This window comes from Branchiostoma lanceolatum, chromosome 9 (genome assembly GCF_035083965.1).
Source record: "Branchiostoma lanceolatum isolate klBraLanc5 chromosome 9, klBraLanc5.hap2, whole genome shotgun sequence".
NCBI lineage: Eukaryota > Metazoa > Chordata > Leptocardii > Amphioxiformes > Branchiostomatidae > Branchiostoma > Branchiostoma lanceolatum.
This window is the reverse complement of record NC_089730.1, coordinates 5,999,926-6,012,419: the sequence shown is the minus strand read 5'-3', so window position 1 is coordinate 6,012,419 and position 12,494 is coordinate 5,999,926. Positions and strand designations below refer to the sequence as shown.

General features: G+C 38.3%; 1 protein-coding gene across 3 annotated transcripts in view; it reads right to left on the bottom strand.

Moving 5' to 3' along the window:
- The window catches only part of LOC136442563 (heparan sulfate 2-O-sulfotransferase 1-like), a 109,072-nt gene that overhangs the window by 46,157 nt on the left and 50,421 nt on the right, over positions 1 to 12,494 (bottom strand). The gene's annotated exons all lie outside the window — the stretch shown is intronic.

The window sequence follows — 12,494 nt, the reverse complement described above, 5'->3', positions numbered from 1 at the left end:
CGTTACAACTACAACTGTTACATTACAACTACAAGGCACAACAAGTCATCTTCTCACAGTTCCGAGTATGTTATTAAAATGTTCTGCTACCTTACAGCGGCATACGTACATTTTCAATGACTTTCATTGTTCAATGTTGAATTGCAAACAAAATATCCAGGCGATTGGGATCTTGAACTGGAAAATGTACAGATTGCTGCATTATAAACTGCACAATGACCAAGACCATAGAATCACAATGTAAAAAACTCAAAATTGTCACATTTGTACATAATCATACAAGTATCTAAAATTGCAGCAGGACTGCTTCTTTTTTTATATCAGGTTCTTAATTACTATTAATTTACTATCAATGAACATAAATGGTAAATTCTCGATCAATTGTCTTTAAAAATATCTGAAGAGGTGTATGTCATTTTTCTTCACCAAACTTCTGTTGTACAGTGATTGTTAAAGAGACAAACTTGGGTACACTCTGATACTAGGTGCATGTACACTCACTCACTCACTCACTCACTCACTCACTCACTCACTCACTCACTCACTCACTCACTCACTCACTTGTACAATATCCACTTTTTTCAAAGACACACGCTTGCACTTTGCATGTCGAGGTTTGGTGAACTTCACCAAATTTCATGCTGCAGAACTATGACATGTTCCACAAAATAAAGTCCCTCTTTTAGTACTCTATCATCATCAAACAATCCTGTCTATGTAAATAAGAAATTATTTTCGACCCCGACTTGCTTTCATAACCTGCAATCTGTCTACAACGTTTGATCACCGTCATATTTCTACGCCGACATATTCGCACTTTCAAACCGGGGAGCAGGTGCATTTTACTGATAGCGTGCCTTCCCTTTCAATACCACCTCCAGCGAACTCCGCGCTTCTTAAATCAACCGTAACACTTGGGGTGACTTTGGTTTGGAGCTCGTCATGTTTTATTCCGGATGACTAGACCGTGACATTGACTGGTAGTTATCCTGGACCCCTGGGGCTGTTTGAAATGACTTCCGGACTAGATAGTTTCGTTGTAGCCACCGTGGTGTAATTTATTGCGCTGTTATGTGGCTAGTTTCGACTAGGGAAGGGTAATGGTACAAAATTCTTCCAGGAAAGAGCCCTAAGAGAGGTGCTTATTTTTTCTTGAGCAAAATAGTTTTGTACAGGACTGTCGCGGACTCTAAACTTTATCTGTTCTCTCTCAGTTTGAGTCGAATCTAGGAAATCTAGGAGCATGCTTCTTCAGGAATTTTGAACTAAGAAGGGCCATTTCAGGAAATTTAGTTATTGTGAGGGGTAAGTTTCTAAGGATTTGTGGAAGTTTTGGTTGCTTTGTAACAGTTAAGTTGATGACTCCATAGAATCAGGAAGATGTTTTTTTTGTCCGTAAAGATTGTCAGAAAAGTTTTGTCTGTCCCAAGCAGAAAAAATTATTTTCTTTGCTTCGCAATATGGATGTCTTAAAATCAATTTTTTTGGGTTAAAAATCAGATTTAAAAGATGTACATGTATATACAATGTATGTATTCAATGAAAAAACATAGACACAAATGCATAATACAAATGAACTTAGAACAAAACAATGCAAATATATTTTTGTATATGAAAAACATTACATATTCATAACAATCATCAACCAAGAGTTATTAGTCTGCATTGTATACAGAAGTCTGTCTTCAAAAACACACAATATCCTAACAGCCATATCATTTATACATCTATGATATTACTGTGGCAAAAAAGGCATTAGTCTTTAATAAAAGGGCCTCTCAGGCCAAAGAGCAAGCCGACTTATTGTACCTTATGCCAATTTTCTGAAAAATACAACGAATTCAGCCCTTCAAAGTCTATTATGTCTGTGAAGTCATGCGGAACAATGTTAGAAATCTTCATTTCCGTTATAATTATGGCTATTCATTTATTTATTGAGATTTACCACATTTGTGGAAGGATTGACAATACAGGTGACTATCACTATATGAAGATGTAAACCCAGAACTACATTGCACTTAAAAATTTGTAGATTGTAAATTCTGATTCACTCACACAGGAAAGGACCTCTACCATTTTCAGGGCTCGAATGTGCACCTGTGTGCATCCAAAATTGGAGCTGTGCACCTAAATTTTGACTAAGGTTGCACTGGTGCACCTAGATATTTTTGTACTCTATAGGGTAAACGGTACACTAGCATACAGAATATTCTTGAAATGTGAGTATTGGAAAAAGCAACTATATAACCTTTTGTTTTACTTTATTCTATGTATTGCTTGGTTGAAATCTGGATAGAATTACAGATTGAGAGATAGTAGCGTCAAACTTATGTTTTGCTGACATTCAACTTTATCTTATGTGGTGCCCCCAATTTTTTTTCTGTTCACCTAATTTTTTGGGTTGGGTGCACTAGTGCATCCAATTCCAAAAAAATAATTTCAAGCCTTGGTAAGTAACAGTTGAACTCCTCTTTCATTATGATCAAAATTTGTTTTACAACAGCACAACTTTCAGTACTTTTACAACTACCCACAGTTTCAGCACCACGGAGAGCACCTATTCTGGATATTTTATATGTACATTTGTAGTGAGATCTTAAGCGCACTCAGGGTGTGGCTCTCCTCAAACACAAGACCTCCAGCTTTATAACCCATCCAATAGGACACCCCTAATCAACGCTCATTTTTGAGTCGAATAAGGAAATAGACGTTAAGTCCCTCTCCCAAGGGCATGACACAGGAGCCTGTGAGTTTCTAACATAGTATCTTAAATATTAGTACTGGAATTGAACAGTGGCGCTCCTCCATCCTGTTCTAATTGCAGCTCCATCCTGTTGATTTTCAAAGTTAGGGTATTTCTTCCAATATTTCCCCAGCCTTTAATTTTGCTCAAACTCGAGATTTCATTAATTGTACGGAAGATGTAAAGCTGAAGTTGCAGGAAATGACTTCCATTTTTGTCAGGAAAGGGCAAAATGCAACGGCTGCTGTCCCCTTGAGATGTGTGTGCCCCCCTCCAGACCTCCCCCCTCGCAACACATATCCTGTGCTGGCACCCTTCCCCCATCCTGCTCTATATTTCTGCTGGAGAGATCCCTTTACCATAACCACAAAACCACCTTGCCACACCATGTTATAGACATGTGAATTGATTAATAACTTCCCAGTAGGGGGCTAGTAGATGAGTGTCTGTTATGAGTGTGTGAAGAATGACTCTACACTAACATAGGAACAGTCTGGGAAATTCGTCATAGGGAAAGTCGACACATGCATAATTGTAGACGGCTTTAGGAGCGCCGAATCAATATGGCTTACTGAACAATGCTGGAGAGTAGATCTTTAAATGTCACAATGAAGAATTGATTGAAGTTCTAAGATCTAAAATGTAAGAGGAAACAAAACATTGAACAGGTAACTCCCTGGAGAATGTAGACTGGAGTTTACAAGGAGACATACATCTGTAGACTGTATACTTACGTTATATATATACAAATTACCAAGTTTGAGACATCTGCATCGCAGTTCCAATGTTGTATATCTTGAAATATTCCTGGTGGTTTTATGTTATGAACTGAACTGAACTAAAACCTTGTATAACATAAATCATTGTTTTTGCAATGACCATGAAATCATTGCATCACCCCTACTAACAAAACAGATTACCTGTTAGTAAGGCCACACCAATTTTAGTTGTTGATTCTCTGCTTTTTTCAGAAAAAATTGGAGCAACAGGGCGAAAAAAAATAAAACACTTTTTTACAAATAGTCTGGGGTGAAGAAAAAGGTTTACATGTACATAACACTAAGAGTAAGAGGATTATTCAAGTTTCAGCTTTGTATGGCTCATTTTATGCAATGCACCCCTTTCTTTGATCTAGTACTATAATTTCAGTAACAAAATTACCTTTTGCTATATATGCAAGATATGGATTGATATTGACAAATAAATGAAAAATTAAAACCTTTGATATAATGTGACCACACTTTTTTGTTACATGTATGTGCAGGCCTAATTATAACCTATTTTGTTGGCTATTGAGTTTTACAAGTGAACAAATAGTAAAATTGTGAGTTAAAATTTGTGAATGGAAATAGTGACTCATTTTTTTTTAAAAATGGGAAAAACAGGACAGGCTATTCCGAGAAGCAACGAAATAAATTGGCGTGGCCTTAAAGTAAATCTCCCATACCGGCAGTTTAAACTTACAGGAATGAAAAGTGTAATATAAAAGACAAAAACACACCTAAAATTGCCAAAAATATGTGTATATTTCTTGACAATTTTATCTAAGAAACACGAACCTTGTATAATATCAGATCATCTTTATTTGCAATGGCAACCCCCAGTACTGGATTATTGCCACACAATTTAACACACTTTAACAACTAAGCCTGACCAACGCAGCCTTTATGTCCAGTCAAAAGTTGAAGATTAAATCGACCACAGTCAGACAACAGGGACCTGCCCTTGACACGTGTACCCTCCACATTAATCAATGTCCCTTTCCTTCAGACTGCCTTTTGGCGAGCTCCATTGTTTGCTAAAACTGCGCACGCAAACAGCTGAACGCTACAATATACTGGGAGGTCCGCGGTCACTGGGCTGAAAAGGTCACGGAAAAGGGCTCTCCGTTGTGTTGCTGTCGATTTTTAAACCGACCCGTCAATGTTATAGGGCTTAGTTTCTTTCCTCTTGCGAGGATAAAACCCGACGGGAGTGTACATCACAAGCAGGATTTATGTAAGGGTGGTCTCCGAAGCCGGCGTAGGCCAGAGAATGTGACCTCTTTCGACATTGGGTTGTTAGCGGTGAACAAATTATATCGATTTTAGGCATCGATACTCCCTCCCACGTCTTCCCCCCTGGCAATGTCAGATACGTTTGAATTTGTGCACAATGGAACGACTTTAGCACGTTAATAGACAGTAAGGTATCGACTGAACATCAGAATGTCAGTAAACGTTGCTTGAGTCATGTCCCACTTGGTAACTTTTGATCTCCTTTCTTCTTCTGTTAGGTATAACATTTTCCATTTTTAGAACCCTTTTGTGCTTGAAAAAATAAGCATACCCCAAAAATTCTATCTTAGACCTGCAACCCAACAAAAACAGGTGAAGAAAATCAATGTGCTAATTTCAAAAGTTTGTAAAACAATTTGGCAATAGCCCCTCTCCCGGGTGCTAAACATGTTGCTGTTGTTATTTTGCATGCTATCAAATAAACCAGAAGTGAAACAGGAAAAAAGACACGAAGAAAATCAATGTAACGATTCAAAAACTTTGACAATTTTTACAATCCCTTTCCCTGGTGCTGAAAAGTTTACTGTTGTTAATCTGTATGCTATCATATCAACCAACACTACTTGAATCATATGAAAAGAGACTCACAATCAAAAGAATTTTACAAATAATAGAATGGTGAAAAAGTAGTAGTTACATAAATTCTAGGTCTACATTTGGTGCAATGGCTTTGACTATGTTTTGTTTTTTCTCCAACATTTTACATACTCTCCTAGAAATAAAAAGTGTACTCTGGCCTTTTCAAAAAGTACTGTCCATGTTTAATAATGTTCTTTTCTTTCTAAAGACTGTGAATGTTTGCAGCCTTAATCATATGAATAGAAAGGAGCCTGGGGACTAGTTAAAAAAAGACACATGCCATGGTTTGTTAATGAGAGAAATTACAAAACCAGATAACTGTGAAAGTTCAGAGTTATCTATGAGCCAGCTAAACTGTTAGGTCCATACCAGGGATTATCCTTTATTACGAGGATGCCTTGTTGGTACTTTAAAGGGAATAATCTAGAAGTCAACCTTTGTGCAATTTTGTACTGGAAGTCAATCAAGATCTAACAGGGCTCTAAAAAGTTTTTTTTCTGTTCTCTGTAGTTTGGTCTCGCATCCTTCCTAATCTGACTCTAGTTCGCTCCTCTTAATTCATTTATTTACTTATTCATTCATCTTAAAACATATAGGTAGTTTCTTCAGCCAAACAAAGGTTGATTTCCAAGAGAGCCCATATATATATAGGGGCACAGATAATAAATAAATGTAAAAACATAAAATAATGATTAAACATAGGAATACATACGGGAACAAAATCAATTCGTCACACAATAACACCAAAATTGTTAAACAAAAACAAACAAATGATCCTGAGAGGTCAGAGGTCAAAATTCCATAATATGAATATAGGGAAAAGATAATACAGAGCAGTAACAAAGGAGTAATATATCATGTAATAAATCAAACTTAATGGGCAAAAGTAACTAAACATACATAATGGGTTGTCAATTGATGGTCAATATGCGTTTAGTATACTGATTTTAGTCTCTCTTTAAAAATGTTAAGTTTTGGTGCTTGTTTTACATTCAGTTTGAGCGTTTTGTAGGTTACGGCCGCTCTATATGCAAATGAGCGTTGACCTGCATTTCATGTGTAGTCTCTGATGTCTTCCCTGCAGAAATGTCTGGTGCCTATGAACATTTAACTGTTTTACACTTTCGTCATTGATTATTTCAGGTATCAAATATTTCTCAGAAGAAGCGTATTGGGAATCGAACTTTCCCAACCGCCAGTCCGTCCCTGTTAGTATGCCGTTACAGAGGACCGTGCAAAACCAATCTGAGCTCTATTTTTTTCCATGGTCAACATGTTACAAGACCCAAAGGCCACTTTGAAGGTAGCAGAACACAGTTTTCGGCCTATGGGGATTTCTATAGTTAAGGGCCACAAGGTGACTGGGTATGACGTGGTGAAAATTATAGTGGGGTGCACTTGAGTTTAGGTTACAACCTACAAATAACTAAAAAACCAAAACATTCTGTCAGTGTATCGGTTCCTCACGCCCACTTTGAAACAGCGCTCAGCGAGAGGTCACTGAACTGCAGCCGACTCACCCTGAGAGGCAGTTGCATAAGAAGGCGCATTTATGCACAAAGCGTAAAAGGTCCACCATCCAAATCCTACAGTCTAAAATCCAACATATTTCTACACCACACCGCACAGTTTACACATGAATGCCTCTCACATGCAACTTTCTACCCAGTCTTCAAGAATTTGGGCCGCACTTCATTTTGTACCTACGTCATAGACCCCGGGGTCACGGATAGATACTGTGTTCGGCGACCTCAAGGCATGATCCTATGCCCACTTCAAAGTTACAGGTTACATAAATAAGACTGGAATGGAACCTCTTCTCCGTAAGTCAGAAACATCATGATTGACACCAGCTCTACTACTCACTTAGAGTGAGGGCTAACTGACCCAATAGGAGAAGCAGGAGGGTTAAATGATTATGACGCCAGAGAATATATTTAAATGCCCATCGATCCCCCTTTAAACACGCCCAGAGCACTTTATGTGGCTTCAAACTCAAATTTTTAGTCATTTCTACACATAGTAAGTTTCAACAACACTATACCATTACATATCGACATTCAAGAAGCAAAGATGCGATGTCGTTGTGTGGTGAGAACTGATAGAAAATCCAAGCGCTGTCAGCGCCGCTGTGAGCATCTATCTTTCCCATGTGGTAAACAGTGGCATTAAATGTCAATTTCATAAAGATTACAGCAACTAGAATATTTCCAGTTTTCAAGCCACATAAAATGCTCTGGGTGACTTTATCAGGTGCCATATTTCTTTGGCAGGGAAGTAAACTACAGTGCAGCAGTAGTAATTAGCAGTAGCTACAGTGTAGAAAAAGACAGATACCAGGCTAAGTATTTCAAACCCTGTCTACCCAAAATAAACATTGTGCGCATTTGAGACAGATCATCTTTTAAGAGGGTTATCGTGATCTCCTTACCAGAGGCAGATAAAATCAAGCTGCGTAAAATGACCTTATCTGGCCAAGTGCACCGGAGCTTAATTCCATTCCTGTAGCATGAAACAGCGTAACAAAACCGTCCAAGTTAGCTATAGGGCTGTGTAGTGGTACAGGATTACCTAAAGCTAAGGCCACGCCAGTTTAATTACTTGGTTAACAGTTTTGGGTAACGTTTTAGATTTTGGATTTATTGGAATTGCAATAGTGCAATACACGTGGGACACAGGCAGCTATTGCTGATATCGTGACCCACACACATAATGTACCTGATTTTAACACTTGGGTGGAGTGGGGAACATCGTGTTAAGTACCTTTTTTCCCTAGGCACAAGATCGGTGGCAGCAGGGGATTCGAACCCGGAACCCCTTGGTTCTGTGTCAGAAATCCTGCTGTTACGCCACACGACCCCACTAACGTTTTAGCACGAGGGCATCATCAAAACAGAAGGCTGGGGTGGAAACTTGTACCTGACCCTGTTCACTCCCTGAAACTGTGTGCACCAAAGTACAAACTTTCCTCTGAGATTCTGTTTTCATGTTGATTTTCCAATCTAGCATTTTGTTTCAAATTCCGCTAACCAAGAAATTAAATCGGTGTGGCCTAAGTGCTGCATACCTACATTTTGTAAACCCCGGACCTGATTCGGACTGGACCTAACGTTTAGGTTCAAGTCTAAAAAATACCTAAATGCCTGAAAACCAGTCTGGACTTGAAAAAAATGTATCGCTTATACTCTCCTTTTTGTTCTAAACCACCTTAAACCTTCCTTAGAACGTGACATTTGCACTGGAAAAGTAAGAAAACATTGCTGTTTTTGTGTTTATAACTGAACTTTTGTGTTTTCTAACTGACTGTTTACATGTATAACTTTGCATAATGTATAGTTTTCAAACTGCATGTAGAATATATGCCAATATGCAATTTTACATGCAACAGAAAAAAAAAAATTTAGAACATGTATGCCATATATCTTAACCTGAGCCTCTTGATCTAAATCTGGACCTCAAACTGACCACGGGTTTAGGTACACAAGCAGAGTTGAACTGTCATGTCCTGCACAAAAATTGGATTTACTCAAATTTTTCACCGTCTAACAGTCTTTGACAAGGAATGAGCAACCTACCACTTTTGTTACATCGCATTACTGTAAAATGCATTTAAGTTCCTGTGGTTTCAATTTCCACTGTAGATTCTACTTCAGCTTTTATTCTAACCAAAGTTGCATTCTCTACATGTATATATGACTATAAACTTTTAGGCCACTTACATACACATGTTTAGTAGACAGAACTACCATCAAGAGAGGGCTTATTTTTGAAGCCACAGTCTTACAACTGAGTATTCATTCAAAAATTCAGGAGAGAGAAAATCGAACGACCATATTCGCGCCATGCGTGTATGGTCCAACTAGCGTTGCCACATCCCTTGGGAACCAATTATAAGCACAGAAGTCACACGCCTGAAGCCAAAACTTGGAAAGTACGTCAAAATCAATAACACACTTTTGGTGTACTCTTAACGACAACCTTAAGGCAAGCAAAGTTAGAATGAAACATGACAGCGTTGACTTTTTTATAATGTGCAAAACTTTTAACACTTTTTTTTGGCTCTTGATTTATGAACAGAAAATGTTGAATTATTATATAAGAACGGTGGCTATAGCCTTGAATGGTAGGGCACAGGAAAATTACATCATGTGTTTTTGACAACAGTCCCCCCAAAAATAGAGATTCCCTTCTGTTTTCTTAGACTTCCAAAATGATCCCAAAAATAAATAAATAATACGATTTTGCAGGGTGTCATCATACGGGGGGGGCTAGGCTTGGTATATCTGTTTATATCACTTTTCTTAAAACAACATGAAAGAGAACATGTTTGAAAATGATTCTACATTTTCATAATTCAGATGTCAGATCAAACATTTCATGTCCCTTGCTGCTGCAAAAAAGGCTAGTGTCAGCATGTTTTCCTACATCGTGAGAGTAACGGAAAAAACAATTTGCAACATATTGGTTTGAATGAGGACTTAGAGAAGCAATATATGAGAGAATGTACAATCCCACCCTCAACAGGAAAGGTTAGGAGGTTTTTGCATCAAACTTTCAGGCACTTGGGGTAATGCGCCACCCCCAACCCCCACCCCTGACGAACAACATTAGCTCCGATCCTAAAACAACAGGAGCTAATTTAGTCATTAGCATACAACCTTGTCTTAACTTACTAGTCTATTGAACCATCTGATCAAAATATCTTCACTTCATTAACATATATTATTCTGGTATAAAACCTGGTTCTGCCAGATCTTTCCTTAGTCACTGACGAAAGATAGCGGATGCTGTCTGAAACCTCTGACTGTTTCAAAATTTTATCCAGTTGCTTGAGTAACTATATTTTTGGCGCATCTTATTACCTGAATGTCTAACCTTCATCAAGGTAATTTACAACATTCTTTTACTTCAAGGCTTATACTAGTACCGTAATAGGTACATTGTACTAAAAACAGGAATGAAGACACGTGGCAAAATTTACATAGAGCAGGTCTTACAATCCTTTTGACTGCTGTAAAAGTACAAGAAAAACTACTCCGTTCTACCCCGTCCAATCTACATTAAAACAGGTGCTTCAGTTCATAATTCTTGTTTGAATATTTCATACAGAATATGGACCCGTCGTTAAACCAAAACTTTGTTCAGGGGTAAACTTTATATCACGACTTTTACTACGAGCGCTTGGTCTACAAAATTGGCAAGTAGACAAGCATTTATCAACTAAACGTATCAATATTTATAGGTTACTTTAGGCTAACATTCACTCTTGGTCCCTGTGTGGGCATCAAAGTTCTGTATAAATCCTCCTTGCTGTATGTCATCTTTATGGTTGACTCTGCCACCCATACATTCCCCCGGTCCACACATAAATTCAGGCTTTTAGCTATGCATACGTCTATGCGTCAATGGGACGCATGATACTAAAATAATATAACAAGGAAATTGGACACCCCCTTTTTCAGCTGGACGCACAGAGGACCCTGGTAATTATACAGACACATGTTACTGTGTTACTGATGCTTTTTCAGTCTTACCAGACACTGGGACAGCATGAAAACTGATTGACATGCCAGGAAATTGTTAATCCATAGAGCCCATTGGGAGACAGAGACGGAACAAGCAGTTTTAGTGCTTAAAATGGTCTGCTAAAAGTACGATAAGACTAGCTAAAAGTACAATAAGACTAGAACACACCTAACCCCCACATCACAGCATCCCCCCCCCCCCCCATTTTTGGACCCCTTGTCAACAAATCCTAGCTAAAAGCCTGGCCACCCATACATTCCCCCGGCCCACACATAAATTTGCGGGACTTCCGAGAAGGCGCTTTATATGGTAACTCGTGCGCGAGTACATGTACATGTTCATTATGTACTTCAGACTTGGATGCAGAATGAAAAGAGGGCACAGCGAGCAATTTTGAAGTTCAAGTGCTTGAGTAGCAGTTAATAACAGGCCAGGGTGAGCCTCTTTCTCATGTTACAGACTTATAGACTGGTGAGGCTATAGAAGAGCCGAGCGATCTGGACCAATGGGAAATAATTCACTTCAAAAGTTGTAAAATTTGCCAGGATTTTCCCTCACGAGTTGGAAAACGCGGGTTTGCTTACGTGCAGAAAATGGAAACATTGACTTACTGGTCATATGGGAAAACAGAATAATCATTACATGTATATAATATCATATACAAAATGAACAATGTACTGGTATAAGGCCGGCTAAAGCATGTTTTATTTGCAGCAAATTTTGAAAGTATATCTTTATCAATTCTACTAATTAGACCTCTAACATAAAGTCTATGCTCATGAAATTGATAATTCTATGCAAATTCCATATTTAGTCTGCAATATTCATGATCCTTTGACAGTACTGTCTATATCAAACATAGACATATATCTTCATCTAAAGGATAAACTTTCAGGTTAATTAAGGTGTTAAAAATTACAGTATACAAAGACTTAGTTCAAGCTAACATATTTCCAAACTAGAAGTTCCGCTGTAGTACTATAGCAAGCCACTAGGGGGCCCAAAAGAAGACCTACCCACATACCAAGTATGAAGACAATCCATCCAGGCATTCTACGAGTTACATATGTATACTTTTTACAGACGGACACACACACACACACACACGAATGCTGTGCAAAACAAAACCTTCTCGGCAAAGGTAACAAAAGGTAACATTCCCTAGAGTAAGAATTTCAAACAATAAATAATGTACACATGAAAAGCCTACAAGAATTTTAGAAAAACTAGTGTACTAACTTTACTCTTAGTGAATCAATAAATGTGAATATGATTGAATGCACACTCCATAACTGAACACTTTGACTTTGACATGTGACATTGAGGAGTTACGAAACGAACAAAATCGATACGGCGCTGCGTTGACTAGGGGTAGGGAGCTCCGAGTGATCTCTATGATCACTGCCAGAAACTGTAACGTGACGTTCAAACACACTTGTCACTCCTTTGACCTCTGTTCAAGGAGCACAGAAAACGCGTACGGCTCCAACGTCTAATCATGTCTTCGGGGAAGGATCCCTGTTTAGCATCTAAATTGCACCTGTCTGTGCGCATATTCTCACAGCTTCAGAGACCAATTAACCTCCGAA